General features: G+C 36.6%; 1 long non-coding RNA gene across 2 annotated transcripts in view; it reads right to left on the reverse strand.

The window, feature by feature from the left end:
* Positions 1–7092: 7092 nt before the first annotated feature.
* Positions 7093–17571, reverse strand: part of LOC144236520 (uncharacterized) — a 72741-nt gene continuing 62262 nt past the window's right edge. For both annotated transcript variants that reach the window (XR_013336584.1, XR_013336585.1), the window contains exon 3: positions 7093–7221. This is a non-coding gene — a long non-coding RNA (uncharacterized LOC144236520). The remainder of the gene's footprint in view (positions 7222–17571) is intronic.

The raw sequence follows: 17571 nt of genomic DNA on the forward strand, positions 1-17571 counted from the left end.
AATACCAAGCCACCACCCACCCTGCTGCCCCCCCGCCCCCAGTCACCTCAGGACTAGGCAAAAGACAGTTCAGAACAACCCAAACACCCCAGAGCCTGCTGGGATTACTCAAACTAGCCAATCCTAAACCTGCTTACCTTGCCTTGCTCATTCTCTCCCACGGAAAATAAATAAAAGTTTTCACCCATGCTTTCCCCTTGCCTTCCCTCACCTACTGACAGACCCCAGTGCTTACAGTGTGGACGAGCGCGGCATGCCCAGCCTCCAGCTTCTAAAGACCTGTGAGTATAAACACTCCTTCCTTCACCGTAGTCCTTTTCAAGTCTACGTGTCTTACCATAAAACAAATTAAAACAACTCTTGGGCACATTTTAAAACAGGTTCCCGATAATGTAGTGCTCTCTCACCTCCATCCTTTCCATTTCCCGATACCTCTCTATTCCCCAAATTAGGTCAAAGTATGTTTTGTCGAACACTGTGTGTAGATTTGAAGCCCAAGAGATGTATAAAGAGAAGATGATTGCTCTCTTTGTTACTCTGTTTGTGGATCTTATTTGTGCCATTGAGAAAGCTCTCCCATAAAACTCAGCCCAAACAGTGATTCTGGAACCATGCTTTCTGGGGCTTTATGACCTAAATTTAATTTCTTACATTGAAATTTGATTATAGCCCTGGTCTCTGTATTAGTTCCAACCATTTTTTTTTTTATTGCACTGGCTTTTAACTGATTTTAAAGTGCTAAAAACAAATGCAAACTGATTAAATAACCAAGGCATTAATTTGGTGGTAATCAATAGTCGTCACATTTACGTATTTGCCTCACATGGCCTGATGCATGTGGCATATTGTGACGTCGTATATTTTGACTAAATGATTAACTTCCAGTCTGCCTAAGACATCATTTCACTCTCCTCATACCTTGTGCCCAATTGACTCTGCTGCTCAATTTCTTCTATTGGATTTCTAGGGCCCCAAGGCTCAGCCCATTTTATTTGTGCAACTAAACACTGTTCTTCTAGGGTTACATTTAATTAAACCAGTATTTAAGAGAAATATTTCACTTCCTAGGTCTAAACCATCCTTTGCTCGTATAATTACTTCATAAAAATCACACTGTGGCAAGATAGGGGAAAAACAGATGCTATTATGGAATCACTCTCTGAAAGCTGGAAAACGAAATCATCAGGAAGCAGCTGTCATTTTTTTGCCTTGTTTCTACTTAATAAACTGATACCTCAAATATATCAACAAAATACCATCCACAGTAGATGCCCAAGTCTCCTGCATTTTTACTTTGCTGAGAGAAAACAGCTTCTGAATCATATATGTGTGTAGGTGTGTTGTATGTGTATATGCATGTATGTGTGTATGTGTATTCACGTGCGCATCAATGAGTGTGTGTGGACATGTGTTATGTCGGGGGCACTATCATCAATTAAGCTCCTCCCACACACAAGGCAGTGTGCTTCACCACCACGCATTTGCTCTCTTATTTATTCTTACAATTCTAGTAAATATTATTATTCTTACAATTATAGCCCTGTGCAATGAGTTTTCAACATTAAATATTCTCAGTAATATAAAGATTAATAAGAATGGATGTTTATGTTTTATATGTGGGTAGAGAACTTAACTGCTGAAATGAAAAAAGTTTTAGAAACTCGACTTACTTTATAAGAAAGTTAACATTTCTGTGCCAGGCCCTGAGTTGAGAATTTTATATATGTTTTCTCATCTGAGCCTTTCAACAACTAATGAGATGGGGTTTGTTATTCTATTATTATTGTTGAGGAGAATCAGGCTTCCAAGAGGTAAAATGATGTTTTACATTTATGTAACTCTATTCTGTATTTTTTGTCAAGGGATATCCAGATGGTAAAGTAGACAATATTTTAAGATCTTAACTGAGGTTCCTTTTTGTGAATTTTCTTGATTTGCCTGTGGCTTTCCTCTCAGTGGTTTTGTGGGACTCATGGCTTCAGCAGAGTGAGCAGACATAGAATTCCAGACCTCACAGAGAAGCCCTAAGCCACGGCCAACATGGGGCCTGAGCAGTAAAAAGCAATCATCCAGGCCAAGACTTCCCAAGCTACTTTTTTAATACAAATAAAATAATATAAATGAATTATGAGGTATATGAAATAGAAAATCCAAATGTATCAAAAATACAAGCCTTAAGTTTTAATTATTAAATTCAGATTTCTACAAAAGTTTCTGAATATTTACTCTCCATTCCTGTACTGATCTCATTGATAACTAGTCACAGTAATTTAAATAGTTTACATACTAGTATCATGTCCATATAACACCCTTTTTATAGCCCTGGTCCAGGCGATGGGCCTTAGTGTAGCCCCTATTCAGAGTTCTATCCACCTTAGTTTGGGGTGGGGACCAGTCATGGATTCCTGGTCCCTAAGAAGGCAGAAAAGTATTTAAAAGAATGATAGACTAAAGAACCCTGTGATTGGGTCAGGAAGGACAGGGAGCATGGATTATACAACTGGAAGCCAAAGTAGGACAACAACCATCCGTGGAAGATGAAGTGGAGGCAGAAGTCCGTCGCCAAGACCTGATGAGGTGAGTCGCACCTCAGCGAAGGCCTCTGAGGGCAGGAGATCACCACGGACAAAAAACGCACACTTCAAATGCACCACCATTCCCTTAGCTAAGCCTCCATAAGCCCAGATTTCTTTCAAAAAGAAAGGAAGAAGGGGATAAAGAATCTTGAATGGCTGAGTAGTAAGTCTTCCAAAAGACTGAGTTTAAAACCAGAGGTGACTGACTTACCTGGAACTGGCAAGATTCAGTTTTCTATTATTGAAGAGAAAGAGGGTACTGTACAGGAAAACAAATGCAATTCCAGGTATTTTTTAATTATATTTCTGAAACTTGAGTATGCATTTTGTAAAACATCATATCTTTTACATAGAATTACATTTTAACAGCAGACTATCTTCTGATCTAGGAAAGTGAATTTTTTCTAGAATTCACTTACTTATTTTGAGACAGGGAGAAACAGCAAGAGTGGAGGAGGGGCAGAGGGAGAGGGAGAGAGGGAAAGAGAGAGAAGCTCCAGCAGGCTCTGCACTACCAGGGTAGAGCCCAATGAGGGGCTCAAACCCACAAACCAGAGATCACGACCTGAGCCAAGTTGGATGCTTAACTAACTGAGCCACCAAGGCTCCCCTAGAAAAGTGAATTTTTTACAGAAGAATGTCTACTAAGAATCACAAGTCACCAGGAGAGACATTTTTTTTTTTTAAACAGGGAATTTTAATCTTGTTAATCACAATGTCACAGAGAGTCACCTACCCATATGTCCGACCCTTTTGAGAAGTTCTGCTGTGCCCCACAGAAATCATTGGCAGATCTGTAATACTATAGGACACTGTAGGGCTTCACATTTTAGGAGTCATTTAATATTCCATGTGTATAACTGAGAATTAAGTGTGATACTGTTAAATATCTGAGTGATAAGTAGTCTGTCTAGATGGGAACGGAAATTGCTCTTTCAGTCAGGTGTTGAACTACGGCATCGGCATGTTGCTGAGACCCTCACTGTCTTGTCTCAGTGCCGCAGCCATGCCCCCCAGCCCTGGCTCCTCACCTACTCTGCGTGGCAATGATAGTGAGTATCCAAACTTCTTAGCCACCAGCTTTCTTTTTTTTTTTTTTTCAAATAAAACTGAGTACAAAATTTATAAAACAGAGACAAGAGGTAAGGAATGAAAACACACCCACTAGTAACCTCCTCCTCATGTCAGTCCCTGAGGCTAGGCAGAACCCTGGATCTCTGAAGAACAAATTTGGAAACGAGTTCAGGGGCTCCACCTACACAGATGCCTACCTCCTCTCTGGGGAAAATTAAACCAGGGGCTTTACCCAGCTGTGGACTTCCCTCATATTTAAAGTGGTCAGCAGTCAGGAGAGACTTTGGTGGGAAAAGTTTCGGCTGTTTAACAACAGCTGATGAAGAGAATGTCTTAGCTCTGAAGACACGGCCTGTGTGATATTGCAGATTGGGGCTCAACATAAAGCCACTGCTATGTGGCCATATCATTGGACTGGAATGAAAGATGTGGTTGGTTTTATTCATTACGGTTTGATAATAAGGCACTGCCTTAAGGCAAAAACTTACAAAGTCCTGGGTTCCTGTCTTCACTTGTTGACACTGACTTAGCTAAATGACATCACCAACATGTTTTTAGTCCCGTATTTTCACTGCATATATCCAGATTTACTATTTTCATTTCTTGTGATGACATCTTGTGACATCTGAAACAAGTTTTGAAAAGTAATGATATGAATATTTTATGCTGTCTTCCACTTCCTGTACTTTAATCTCCATATTGAGGGTACAGTTTCTTCCATGAATCATCCTCCTAACTTTCTGTTTGGTTGTACAACGACATATGGTAGCTATTATCACAATCAATAGCAAAAATAACTAAAAAATGTTCAATTTTAAACATGACCACTTTCTTAAACTATTGATTTAGAAAGATACTTTTCAGACAACATATTTATACTTTATTTAAAGTCATAAAAATAAGCCATTATTAAATTCATTCTTTGCCTTCTCATTATTTTAAATATACATTAATTGAACACTTACCTTATATGATGCCCTGTTTTGAGATAACCAAAATGAATGAGCAATGATTGAACTGAGCTATCTACAGTTTAGTAGCATTGTCAGAGATTTAGAAAAGAGTGGAGTCCACACGTCTCTCTTCCTAACAGAACCTTGAGACTCTCAGGCATGCATTTTGGTTGTAATTGACCTCAGCTCTATTCCAAGGACAGCCTCTGATTGGCTTAAGCCATTAAGCATAATCCCATTCTCTTGACCTAGTCCCAGAATGAAAGAAACAGTCTAATTTGATCCAATCAGAGTGAAGCCCTGTTTGGAGCTTTTTACAGGGAGAGGGAAAGGGAAGCTTTCTCTTCCTGAGGACTACAGTGATGGCAGGTATGACAGATTGTATTATCACCATGAGAGAAGCAGCTGGAGGACAAAACCTAGAACAGAGCTGAGAGAACCTAAAGAAACAGAATCAGAGCCATGATCAAACCAATATAGGTTTTTATTGTATGGACAACAGATTATCTGGGCTTTCTGTCACTTTCTACAAAGGCACTCCAACTAAAACAATGTCAGTATCAACCTCAGGGAAGGTGGGAAGTCATTAAAACTATAGTCAGAAGATTCCAGGGGTGCCTGGGTGGCTCAGTAGGTTAAGTGTCTGACTTCGGCTCAGGTCCTGATCTCACAGTNAGAAGTCATTAAAACTATAGTCAGAAGATTCCAGGGGTGCTTGGGTGGCTCAGTAGGTTAAGTGTCTGACTTCGGCTCAGGTCCTGATCTCACAGTTCATGGGTTCGAGCCCCATNTTTTGATGACATCTAAAATTGAGCTGATATTTGTCAGCAGTTCTAAGTGATAAATTTTTCTCTAAAAAAGCACAAACAAATATTCCAATATCTTTTCAAAAAGTTGACGTCTGTAAGGAATTAACTTTAGATATCTATGGTGTTCTTAGATACCACCTTATCTTTAGATAAATGTTTTATTAAAGTTCCTCCTTAACTTTTGAAATAGTTAAATATGGTTCTGGAGTTTGAAATCATGTGAATCAACTAGAAACCTTGTGAAAAGAAAACAAATCACTGCATATTTACAGTGATCCTTGTTATTCACCATCGCCCACCATCAACTAGGCCATCCCAGCTCTAGCAATCTATGATTTTAAGTATCTGTTAGGCAGCTACTCTGGACTTGACATTGTGTGAAGCTCTGTGAATTTCAAACAGTTCAGTGAAATCTGTAGAATACTAAACATCTCAACCATGACCCATGTGAAGCTTACTAAAAATAACTGGTTGTTTTCTTTAAGTAAAATTAAAAGTTGAGTTTAAGATATAAGTTTGGTTTACTCTGAGTCTATTGATATGAAAAAAAATAATTAAAAAAAACCCCTCTTTTCTACTTTAAAATATTCACCCATGAAACAATGACTTTATCACTTTCTTTCTTTCTTTTTTTAACTTGAAAATTTAACTTTATTTACAAATGCTCTCCTATAAACAAAGATGCCATTCTATCACTTTAAACTATTATAACTGATAATTTCCAGAAAATCCATTTACATAATCTTAATCTTCCTGCACATCACTCTCTTAGAGAGAATTGGCCAGAGACATTGTATAAACACTAGGTGGCACTATAGTTTGAAATAACACTCAAATAAAAGAAGCTATTTATGAGAAATGGTAAAACAGAAGAAAACCAAGAGTATAATAAATCCATATTTAAGAAAAGATTAAACACTCAAGTCTTTTAGTGCTTAATAGAGAAAATGAATTAACCTTATGCAATTAATAAATTAAATCAATAAATTAACTTATATAACTTGTCTAGTAAAAAAGCTAAGCTTTTTTCTCCAGTTGAAATAAGGCCACTCCTCACTGGAAGGCAGTAACTAATTAAACCAGTCATAATTATTCAAAAATAGTTTTGTTTTTCCAGATGAAGTCTAAATTTAGGCTCCAGCTTATCCACCAAATTTTACAAATATTTTTTTCTCAGAAAACAAAAACAAAATATCTACTGGCATTCCTTAGTGAAAGAATAGGTTGCATAAAAAGTTAAGTGTACAGTTTATTTCTTTCTTCTATTTAGAGCACAGGCACACAGGTAGTTTATATCCAATAAACACAGTAAATCATAACTTTAATGAATTTAGGATATATGCCTGAAGTATCAAGTTACTTTTATATACTGTTAAATACAGATAAATATATAAATTTATATTAAATATAAATATATGTGCAGTATTTTATTGATCATGCATAGTCTCTTAACCAGATGGGGGAGGGGGTTACTGAATGGATGATGAGTACTAAGGGCACTTGTTGGGATGAGCACTGGGTGTTATATATAAGTGATGAATCAATAATTCTACTCCTGAAACCAATATTATACTATATGTTAACTAACTTGAATTTAAATAAAATCCTGAAGTTAAAAAAACCTGGAGGAGCACATAGGAGCTACTGGCCCCCTGAGTGAGCAGTCCACTGGACTCTACCTTGTCTTAGACCTTGAGCCATCCAGAGATCTTGGTTAGTTTTCAAACTCATGTCTTCTGTCCTTCAGACCAGTCTACTTCTATGATATCAAGCAGTGGAGAACTTCTTCCCAAAGTCAAACAGTAAAGCCTAAGAGTGAAATAAAATTGATTTTTAAAAATATCATCTGAATATTTGATTTCATGGACCAAAGACTTTGTAGACTTAAAATGTAAGCTTATTTTTGTCCCATTTCAGAGGGGGGTAAAGTGCTCTCTATTTCGATGGGTCAGTTTGTACTTTCTAAATGTTCTCTGCGAGGCTCCATTCTCTCTTATGGAAAACGGTTCTGTTAGGTCACTAGGAAGAGATATTTTCAAAGTAATTAAGCAGGTTCTGTTAGGGATTTCTCAATAGTGCTTGTCTTTACTCACAAAATATTGCTATTATGGCTGAATAAGCTTAAATGACATCTGCTATCTAAGGCAGGAATATCATTTTCATAACGAAAAGAGGCCAAAATAATTAAGAATGAGATTTATAAAATTTGGACTAATACCATGTTACTTTATTTTATTAATTTAAGAAATGAAAATATTTTATCTTTGGAGCCAGAAACTTGAATTATAAACAATGAAAAAGAATATAGGATGTCTAGAGTGGCCAAAAATCAGAAACACATACTGAACCCTCCTATTTTTAAGGAACAATATTAAGGATCATGTAACATAAAATTCATAAAAGAAAATCCCAGTCTTTTAAGGAGCTTATAATTTTGGAGAGAAAAATCTATAAGCACTCATAAAGTTAATTAACAATAAAAAATATAAATAACAGTTCAAGACAGAGATAGATACGAAACTAAAGGTAATACCTAAGACTTCTTACACGAATGGTACAAATACAAAAGTGTAAAAGTAGTTCAGAGATGAATATATTTATTAGTTGCGGTATAGACAAAGCTACTGTAGGAGAGTGAGAGTGAGACCTAAAACTTTAGAGGCTCAAACAACACAGACATTTAGAGGAAAGGTGGTCAGGGCAGATATGTATCTTGGCTCCACCGGATCATCTGGGAAGCTCAAAACCCCCTTCTACTTAGTTGTTTCACTGCCTTTCAGGGTATTGTATTGTATTGGATAGAGTGAGGTTAGCATCCAGGGTAGATAAAATAAGCATCTTAATGCCACCACACAGTCATTTCTCACCTACATAAAGTCTGGAGGGTGACCAGAGTGATAGCAGGGAAGGTAGGACATCTGCTCCATGAAGACATTTAAAGACCTAGGTTGACTGAGGCTCTTCTGTCATTGGCAGCATGGTCCTGGGCATAGATATCCAGTACTGATTGCTTATGAAAATGAAAAGGTTCCGGGCGCCTGGGTGGCTCAGTCAGTTGAGCGTCCGACTTCAGCTCAGGTTATGATCTCACAATTCATGGGTTCGCATTGGGCTCTGTGCTGACAGCTAGCTCAGACCCTGGAGACTGTCTTCGGATTCTGTGTCTCCCTCTCTCTCTGACTGTCCCCTGCTCACACTGTCTCTCTCTCTCAGAAATAAATAAATCATTATAAAAAATCTTTTTAAAAAGAAAATGAGAAGGCTCAAAAGGGTTTTTATCTTATATATTTTTTTAATTTTTTGATTTCTTTGACAATAGAAATCTCTCAAAACCAAAGTAAGCTTCTAACCTATTTATTCTCTTCAGTTCTTGTAGGCAAAATTCTAAGATTGTCCTCCAAATTCTTATCCCACTGTGTACATGCCTTATTTACTATATATAGTATATAATGCCACCTTGACTTTGGGCACACCTGTGAATATGATGGGACATCACTTCCATGATTCAGGTACTAATCAAATAACTGAGCTAATCAAAAGGGAGAGTATCTGAATGGGCCTAACCTAATCAGGTGAGCCTTTAAAAAGAGGTGGGCCATTCCTGAAGCCAGAGATGCATGTGAGGGAGATTCTGTTGCTGGCTTTGAAGATAGAGGGAGCTATATGTCAAGAACTTGAAAGCATCCTCTAGAAGTGGAAAGCAACTCCCAGATGACATTCAATAAGGAAATGGTGGCCTTAGTTTTATAACCTGAAGAAATTGAACTCTGCCAACAACCAGTAATTTTGGAAATGGACCTTAAATCTCAGATGAGAACACAGTCCCAGTCAGTACTTTAAATTCAGCCATGTGAGACTTGAGCAGAAGATTCAACTATGCTATGACCAGACCTTTAACCTATGGAACAGTGACATGATGTTTTAAGTTGCTAAATTTGTGGTAATTTGTTAGGCAGCAATAGAGAGCTAATATAATTCCAAAGTTGCTAGACATAATTCTCAAGCCCAATTTCTTTCTTTCTTTCTTCCTTATACTCACTCTTTACTCCTCAATTCAAAGTATCTTCCTTGAGGCCACCAGACTTGGGAAAAAGGGCCACAGATGGGATCTTGTTACTTAAAATTTGCTTCTTCTTTTTGAAGCTGTCTTAGTCAGTTCAGGCTGCTGTAACAAAGTACTATAGACTGGGCATCAACAACATAAATTTGTTTTTTCTCACAGTTCTAGAAGGTGGGAATCCCAGATCATGAGATCGTGGTGCCAGTATGGTCAGATTCTAGTGAAAGCTTGCTTCCAGGTTTGCAGCCGGCTATTTTCCATTGTCTCCTCACATGGCAAAGAACAGAGACAGGAAAGAAGCTCTCTCGTGTCTCTTTAAATATAGACATCATTCCCATTCCTGAGCGCTCTGCCTTCATAACCCAGTTACCTCCTTACTTCCAAATACTATTGCACTGGAGATTGATTTGGCATACAAACTAGGGGAATGGAAGGGGAATGAAGAGGATGGGCACAAATATTCAGTCCACAACAGGGGCCTAGAGGCAGTGGGTATTTCCAACCGCTCTAAATCCTAAATTTCTGGACTGACTCTAGTCCCCATCCTTTCTCTTGCAAACCAACTAATTCTTATGTTCTTCTCTTTCTTATAAAACTTGCTAAATGAAACCAGGTACAATCACACACACTACTAATATTCTATTTTCCAACTATATTTGAAAATCTGAATAAAAAGGATAATTTTCCAAGAAAAACATATATTATAAAAATTTGTCCATAAAAAGGACAACAACTTGTACAAACAAATAGTAGAACAAAATGACAGTTTTGAAAAAAAAATAACCTTGTAAACATTGGCTCAGATAAGGTTTTTTGGTCCAATTTCAATAAAACCCATAGAAGCAATTACTCTCATACTATTTATATAATTCTAGAGTGAAGAGAAAAAAACCCTCATTTTTCAAAATAAGCTATTATAATTTTGAATCTCAGACCTGACAAAGATAGAATATAGATAGAATTTACACCAATTTCACTTTTGAATAGTATGTACAATCCAAAAAACCTGGCAAAATATATATACATTTTAATGTATATGTAAAAATCCTACCACATTAGCAAAGAATCCTACAATACAACAAAAGAATAAAATTCCATCACCACAAGAGGGATATTAAAGTATTGTGAGCATTGTTCAATATTAGCATTGGTTAGCAAGATGAAAATACATGCCATTATACAAATAGACCAAAAAAGAAAAATCAGATCTTGATAGACTTTTAAAAAGATGTTTTGCAAAATTTAACATTTATTTCTGATTAAAGTTCTCAATAAGATTGAAATATAACATATTTCCTTAATATGGGAGAAGGTTATAAATCTGTTTCCAACCAACAACCAATGTCATGCTTAGTGTCAAGATAATGAGGAGAGGGGCTCTGGGGTGGCTCAGTCAGTTGAGCATCTGACTTTGGCTCAGGTCATGACCTCACAGTTTGTGAGTTTGAGCCCCACATAGGGCTCTATGCTGAGTGCAGAGCCTGGAACCTGCTTTGCATTCTGTCTCTATCTCTCTGCCCCTCCCTTGCTCATGCTCTCTCTCTCTCCTTCTCTCGAGAATAAATAACATTAAAAAAAAATTTTTTTTAAGACAGTAAGGAGAGAACCAGGACTATTTATTATCACTGTTATTGTCTAACAAAGTCCTGAAGCAAAGTCATTTTAGCCAACAAGCTGTAACTGATTGTAATTTGCAAGTATACCTGAAAATTCCAAATAATCAATTGAAAAAAACATTAAACATAATTTATAAAAACATTATGAGTAAGGCAACAGATTAAAAAGATAAACACACAATAATATTTTAAATATAAATTATAATCAGTCAAAATATAATACGTTAAAGGCTTATTCATAATAAGAACACAAAAGTAAATACCCAAAATGTACTTAAGAAATGCAGAAAACATATGGGGGGAAAACCCACAATGTTTTTTAAAAATTATTCAAGAAAAGTTGAAGTGTTAATGACAAAAACAGAACATCTGAGACACATTGATAACCACCTAGAAGCATTTGGAAGATCCTTACCTCATAATTTAAAATGTAATGTCTTTCAAGCTAAATTAACTATAAAGAATAAGATTATAAAACTAAAATGAAGGATCAGTGAGTATTTTTAATTTTGGTGTGCATGTGAACTTGTAAACGTGACTTCAAAGGCAGATTCCTCAGTGAAAAAAAATCGGTAGTTTTTATCATATAAACTTAAAAACCATTACCCATCAGTTTCAATGGAGAGGAGATAGTGGTCAAAAAGCAAGGCCTGTCCCATGGACAGAAGCATGTCAGAATTTTCATGTATATGAATTCTAAGATTACTTTCACTTTGGTTTTTATTTTTTTAACGGTCATTCATTGAGTATTTAATATGGGCCAGGCAATGACCATACAAGGTAGACATCATTATTCTCGTTTTACAGATGCAGACTGACATTTAGAGATGTTTTTATCACCATTATATTATTAGTACCAAGATAACACGATTAGCAGCTTGCATATTCTGAAAAGAGTGCTGAGTACTTTATAAGGATTCTCACTTAAGTCTCATCATGATTCTATGTGATAGGAACTATTAGTATTCTAATATTCAGATAAGAAATCTCAGGTTCAAAGAGGTTAAAGAATTTGACCCGGCTTGTAAGTAGTAGCCTGGAATTGAGCCCACATCTGCCTTCACACACCCCACCCCCACAAGCCAGAGCTCAGAGGCATTAGTTATGCTATTTAAATTGTGTTGAAATTCTCAAGCAATCTGAAAGATGGACATGAGATTTTTATGTTTTTCAGAAGCAGATGTTTGTTTGAAGATGTTAAGAAAGAGTGACTTAAAACTTCTATAAATTCAAAAAGTATCAATGAATAGTTAAAATTTAACATAAAAATTATGAAAAATTATATGTAACATTTAATAAGTATTTAATGAATGCCTCTTATGGGCTGGACACCATTTTAGGCACTGAATATTTAGAGAAGGAGTAGATAGGTCCCTAACTTCGCTTCTCTAAAGGGACTTTAAGGTCCCTTAAGAGTAAGGTAAATGTTCTTACAAATCATTAAAGAAAAAAATGAGCAGCAATCCAATATAAAAAGGAATAAGGATGCAGATAGGCAAGAAAGAAATGAATTCTCAGGAAAATATACTCACATTCTTATTAGTAATAAAAGAAATGAACTTAAACAATAAGATTCCAGTTTTTATCTATCAGAAGAACAAAGATTAAACAAGAATGATTTCATGTCATTTTGTGGTTGGTGTGTGGAAGGACATACGCTACCAGTCAGAGCATAAATGGGCCCAGAATTGATGTAAAGCTGAAGGTAGAGGACTGTTACCAACTCCAAAAGTTGGATGTAAACAGCCAACAATAAAGAATAAAATAAAATAATACAATGGAATTTACATATAATGGAACATATCTAGTGATCAGATATGATGATTTGATCACTACTTACCAAAAGGAAAGATTGTTAAGAAGTGAAGAATATCATTATGTGAAGAAGAAGTTATAGAGAAAAATATATAACATGAACTCATTTTTTATGAATCATTGTATCTATATCCTGTAACAATACTAGGAGATATTTTAAAAATTTGCCTACCTAGGATCTAATAATAATGTATAATTTCTATGGTCTTCAGGCTGCAACTACAGCACACTAACGTCAAATAAATCTAAGTTGAGTAAGTTGAGGAGAAGGTCAGAGACTCACTCAGCTGTTGGGATCTTAGACACAAAAAGCCTAAGGTTAGAATCTCACTGCCCCTCTTCTATTCTGCCTCTGAACATTGGCTCACTTTTAGCAAACCTGTTACATGCAGAGAGATAAAATATACTAGAATTAGAGGGCATAGTTCAAAGCATTGTCCCTTAGAAAATAACACAAACCACAATTATTTAGCATTTGTTAGTCTCTAAAAATAGAGTATTACTATCCATGTCTCAAATAGGCATTAAAGATGTAGAAGCTCTGAGTCATGCTTGGCAGGTTAAATATCTTATTTGCCCCTAGAACTTGGACCACGTCTTTATATTTCATCAGGTAAGCCAAATATGGCATCGGGGGAACAGCTAATTCCCTCTGCTGTCCTAGGTCACTGTTGATATTAAATGACCCTTTCATCGCTACTCAAGTGCTGAGAACTGGCTGAAGCAACTACAACTTTGTTTATTTTGGGAATGATATAACTTGATAAGCTCAGGACTTGCTGAATTGGGGCTACTAGTCTAAATGTTTGTTCAATTGGCAAACCAATTGAGTGTGCCTCCCCAACTAAATTAATTTTTTTTAATTGAGAGAACTGTCAGTGGTATTGGCATCACATAGATATAGTCTATTATATTATTATTAACCAAGGATCCTTTGAACCTAAATGTTTTATAAACAAAAGATCCTTTGAACCTAAAAAAGAGCATTTCTATTAGAGAAATAGTACATCACCTATATTTAATTTCTAGCCAGAGATTGCCATCTAATGTAAGCCAGAACATTGTGTTTGTGAAGGGTAGAAACCCTTTAATTATGGGAATGTAGGGTTTCTGCATCAGGAAAGGATAGATTTTTTTTTTTTCATGACACTCCATTCTGCAAGAAAATGTCTAAAGCTGTAGAAATGGGTGTGCTGAAGCCTCACAAACTGTTGACTAGCTAGCTAACTTCTCAAAAACACCCAAATTTAAATTTTATGACAAGATTTAAATCAGTATGTCAAATTATTATCTAAAGCTTTTATTTAGTGTTTTACAGTTCAGAGGGAACTTAACGTAGTTCTCACTTGGGATAATTCACAAAACTCTCGCAGCTCAGGGGGGTTAAGTGCCCTGCCCTGAAATACTCAGGTAGTAAGCAGCAAGGTCCAATTCAAATCCAGGTCTTCTGAGTCTATATTTGGTCAGTTGTCTTTCTACACCCTATATTTTCTTTGGGTTACCTTTGACCCGATCACAGCTTTGAGTAGAATGCCCCATAAATCTTCCATGCCCATCACAACACTAGGCATTAAGGCAAAGAGCATGAATGACAAATAGCTGACATTTATGCTGGCTCTCCCCACTCTGACACTGCACTCCTTCCTGCTATTCCTGGATGTGGCCTCAGAATCCTTCACAACACAACCCTCCATGCATCCACTATAAATTAATGAGATTTGGAACGCCAGGGGACACCTATTTTTGTCATCCCTGAAATAATGTTCTGTCATCTTCCATCCTCTTAATTCTTAACAATTACAAATTCGTAAAAAAATATTTCTGTGCATCTGGAGTGAAGAAATTCTCTGTATTTTTAATCATAGATTATTAGTACTCAGCTTTTGAATTGTTTCCCGGTCCTCTCATTCCACAACAAGGCTGTCTTCCCAAAGTCCTCTTTTCATCATAGCACCTCTTTGTTTAAAAATCCTCATTGCTTCTCCAATGTCTACTGGGAGTCCAAACTCCTTGCCCTGGCATCCAGGTCTCACTGCCACTATTTCACAACATGTACATCATTCCCGGGCAATTGGGACTGCTCATTTTTGAATACACACTCTCCTTAACACCACCCTCTTTTCTTGATAAGCTTTATCAGAAATGCCTTTCCTTCCTTATCTTACTCCAACTTTATTCATCAATATTCCTACCAGTTTTTCAAGGAGACCAATTGCTATCTAATTTTTTTTTTATTTTGGTTCTTCCACTTAAAAGCTGCATGAGGGGCGCCTGGGTGGCTTGGTCGGTTAAGCGTCCGACTTTCGCTTAGGTCATGATCTCGCGGTTCGTGGGTTCGAGCCCCGCGTCGGGCTCTGTGCTGACTGCCAGCTCAGAGCCTGGAGCCTGTTTCAGAGTCTGTGACTCCCTCTCTCTCTGGCCCTCCCCTGCTCACGCTGTCTCTCTCTCTCTCCTAGAAATAAATAAAACATTAAAAAAAAAAAAAGCTGCATGAAGTTGGGCAGGTTACTTAACTTTCCTGTGCCTCTAATTTGCCATCTATAAAGTGGGAACAATAATAGCTCATGAAGTTGTTATGAAAATTATTCCATGCAGAGGCCTCAGAAAAATGACTGGCACATAGTTATGGGCTATGCCATTCTTGTTATCGGTATCATCATTATTATTTGAGAGCGATTGTTTCTCATTATACTCTAAGACCATTAGGTATTATCTTGTGATAAAACACCACACACTGCCTTGATGCATTGGTATATGTATATATGCCCTATAGGCATTTTAAGTTCTAGTAGGGAAGTAGCCATGATGTTAAGACATTTTTATTTCACAAAACCAATAATATAGGGCCTTGAACATTGTAAGTAAGAAATAGAGATCTATTGCATCTCATGTTTTCACAAAAGAATGCTATGCATAGGCATAATTTAATAAGTATCATATTTTCAAATTCTGTTGACTTTTTCCACCATACATAGAGTAAGAAGTAAATTATTTGCTAGAATCTCAGAGCAGACAAAGAACTTGAAAAGGATTGCAATTCATTCTCTGACTTCTAGTTTAGGGGAATCTAAGCTATTCAAAACAAATGACTACTTCTCCACAGTTAATCGATTTCAAAGGACAAAAATACTTCAATCACCCCATTTGTATTATTCCAGTGTTTATGTAGCTAAATGTGTTTCCTCAAGTCTAGCCAAGTTCTCTTGACACAGTGAATATCTCCCCAAGATATTATCTTCTCCATCTTTAATCCAAGTAAAGCAAGATTATTAGTTTCTTCTCAAAGGATCTATTTTTCTTGTCTTTAAATCAACTTGAATCCTCTTTCAAGATTCATTCTTATTCCTGCACTGAAAGAAAATATAGAAACCAGTGCCAAGAATCAAGGATGAATGACTTTCTGGATACATTAAAATATTATCTTGTATTTTTCATAAAAGCTAAATTCTTGTCCTGTGCTCACTGTGATTAATAAGACCCTTGAAACTTGGCTGCATTTGTGTGGATTTTATCCGTTCCAGAGCTGTCTGACTTAGTTTTAGTCCCCAAATGAACTGTTTTGCAATGGGGTCTATAAACCACTCTCAAATGTATCAAGGAAACTCTAGGAGGTGTTATTTGCCCCAGATAATTTAGTGTCATGAACAGACGTGATGAAATCTCAATTTCTTCATCCAGGTCAGAGTTATCCAATAAAATTAGCCCTTGAGGGGCCCCTGAAGAGCAATTCCTAATGGGTGATCTTTCAGACTGTTATTTTATGCACTAGCAGTGGTTTGGTCTAGATTCAATCTTTTTAGCTTGTAGACAAGACTATCAGAAGGCAAGTTAAGTGGTAGTGGTGAGGGGGAATCCAAATCCTTATTAAAATCAGTCAGGATATGCCAATTATTCCTCCTTTGTCTGAATGCAGCCCATGTCTCATATAGCACGAACACAATATTTTATAACATGACTCACTGCACCAAGAACCATGCCTCTCACATCTAATACTTTGTGTTCATTTACATCCTTGCAGCAGATCACCGGGTCATTTTTAACAATTCAAGAGCTTTTTCTATTACTTTTAACATTGTACCGGTCTAGAAAACTATTTTAAGAATGCTCCTATACATTATAGCAAAGACTAAGAAGTTTACAAAATAGTGGATGAATTTGTGGTTGAAAGCCTAAAGTGATAAATGATAACCACAAAAATCCCACATGTGAGGAAATACTCTGTTCTTTTTGGAAAAGGAAAGGCACTAGGGAAGATTAGATCTAAAGTTTTCCCAAAGGCTTATGCCCTGAAAATTGGAAAAAGACCAAACTCTGGAAACTGTTAAGATTTTTTTTTAAGGGATTAGGTCTGAAAGCAGACCAAGGGATAACTACTCTAAACTGAGAGATGGATTGTGCCCGATTGATATCAGATGTCCCAAGTTAAACACCAAGTAATCTTTCCATTTACTTTTCATGATAGTGACAGGCAAATCAGAATCTATTTTTGATGCTCTTTCATGGCAGATACTAGAGAATCTGTCCTGCCTTTGTACACTTGGTGTTTATGACAGGTCATATTTTCTTTGAAAGCCATAGGGATTGAATATATACTAACCCAGGAAGTGGCATAAATGATCCAATAGAGATGTTACTCATCCCTAAATGGTATCCATAGCTTTGAAAATC

Source organism: Crocuta crocuta, unplaced genomic scaffold (assembly GCF_008692635.1).
Source record: "Crocuta crocuta isolate KB4526 unplaced genomic scaffold, BGI_CrCroc_1.0 scaffold286, whole genome shotgun sequence".
Lineage (NCBI taxonomy): Eukaryota > Metazoa > Chordata > Mammalia > Carnivora > Hyaenidae > Crocuta > Crocuta crocuta.